Source organism: Gavialis gangeticus, unplaced genomic scaffold (genome assembly GCF_001723915.1).
Source record: "Gavialis gangeticus isolate Ggan-Ray unplaced genomic scaffold, GavGan_comp1, whole genome shotgun sequence".
In the NCBI taxonomy this organism is placed as follows: domain Eukaryota; kingdom Metazoa; phylum Chordata; order Crocodylia; family Gavialidae; genus Gavialis; species Gavialis gangeticus.
The window spans coordinates 12,272,950-12,274,963 of NW_017729014.1; positions in this window are offsets into that span (position 1 = coordinate 12,272,950).

Genomic DNA, 2,014 nt, shown 5'->3' on the forward strand with positions numbered 1-2,014 from the left:
ACCCCCTCACCCATACGCCGTCTCAAAAGGAAGTCCCATATTCATTCCAAGTTCAAGACAAGATATTTATGCAAGCCCTTTGGCCCCTGGGTAGCTTTGAATAGGTAGTTGCTGCATTTTCTGTCAAATCAGCTAGGTTAACCGCCTTTGGCTCTTGATACGCAACGGACATCCATCTCTTCAGAGCGCGTGGGGAGAGGCTTTTTCCTGGTCTCTCACAATCCAGGTCTTACACTTGCCACCCAAGCTGGAAGCAGGAAGATCTGAATGGTGAGGAGCCACAGGGCAAGAAACCACCGCTGCCAGAACTTCCCAGTGATTTTGGAGAGAGACCTCAATTTTGCAGAAATCTTCGTTGCTCACAGCCTTATCTTTTCACTCTTGTACATGACATTGAGAGATTAAGGGGTGGGGAGGAGGGGACCGAACAGATAGGGACAAAAGCTCAGCAGCGGGGAGGTGGGAAAAGCAAACAAGATGCTGAACAGACTATGAGACACCAGGGTTCCTATGTACACACGTGCTCAAAGAGCGCCCACCGCTGTAGGTTTTAATCTCCATGACCGGCTGTTTCTAATTTTACATTACGCAATTAGTGGGATAAAGCCGAAGTGATAGAAACAGTACCACAGGGAGCTCAGCCCTGAAAAACAGGCACGCATGAGCTCTGCGATACTGGGGACTGGCACTCCAATACTGGTGACGGCGCGGGCAACTAGATTCATAGCACAAAGCCAACAACGTAACACAATTCAGTAATGGAAAGCTGCTATTCAGGAGTATACTAGGAGGAGATGTCTCAGGCCAAGGTTGTGGTACACTGGTAGAGGCGTGTGTATGGGACACCTGCCTAACATGCTCCTTCAGCTAAGTGCACAGCTTATTCATGGCTTTGGAACATTGCTTACGTATTAATTTCACACGCTACTGAAATACTAAGTGCAAAAAGGGAGAGACGCAGACAACATCTGCAGAGAACGTCGCAGTAATGCTAATTCCATTCCTAGAGCCATATTCTTCCTTGCTTTGCTCAAGAGTCGTGCAAAAGATATGCACTCCTTCCTGCCTTTGTGCTTTGTAAGTACACTGCCAAAATCCCAACACCTGTATGGGCTCACCGGGTCTGCACCTGACAATTCATTCATGCCCTCAGTTTGTGGAGTGAAACTCTCCTGTGCAAAACTGCGAGACTGCACAGACCAGTCCATGAGTGCTCATGTAGGTCCACGAACACCGGCACACAGCCAGGGGCTGCACGCTTAGAATGAATCCATCCCCGACGCTCAAACAATTTAAACTATTCCCTGGCCTTGTCACAGAACTCAGCGCTTATTCTTGCAGGGGAAATGTTCCTAACATAGTTAAGTGTGGAGAACGGCCTATTTCCTATCTATTAGATGGAACGCAGCTCTTCTATTAACTGGTCTCCAAGTTTGTTTCTTAAAACGTTCATATTGCTCACAGAGAGCTGTGGTGGAGGAGAGACACACCCTAGTTATCCGCAGGACCTACAAAAAAAAAAATCCATTGTTCTGTTTCCTTAAAATTATACAGGCCTACAGGGATCAAAGGTTAATTCCCTTCCCCCTCCAAAAAAATGCATACAAACCCAAGAGGAAGAAGTCAACTAATACAAGACTCAGGGATGTTGAAGGGGTACAAAAACACTGGAGAACAGGCCCCAAACAGCAATTCCACCCAAGTTCGAAGGAAGACCATCAGCAGTACAAGCCAAGCCAAGCCGAGCAACTTCAAATCCATCCGCTGGCTTAAACAAAAACAACATTACCATAGCAGTTGTGCAAGGTGCAAGTATTTGACAATATAGAACAACCTGGCACAAAAGGATCTAAACATCCATTGGTGGGGTAGTAGCTCCTTTACCTCTAGTGGAAGAGACAGAGATTAAGGATGTGGAACAGGGAACATGAGATTTATCTGTGATGGCAACAGATAGCTAAGCTCGTCACTCAGGCCAGGGGTGGCACACCTGTGGTCTGCATGCTGTAAGTGG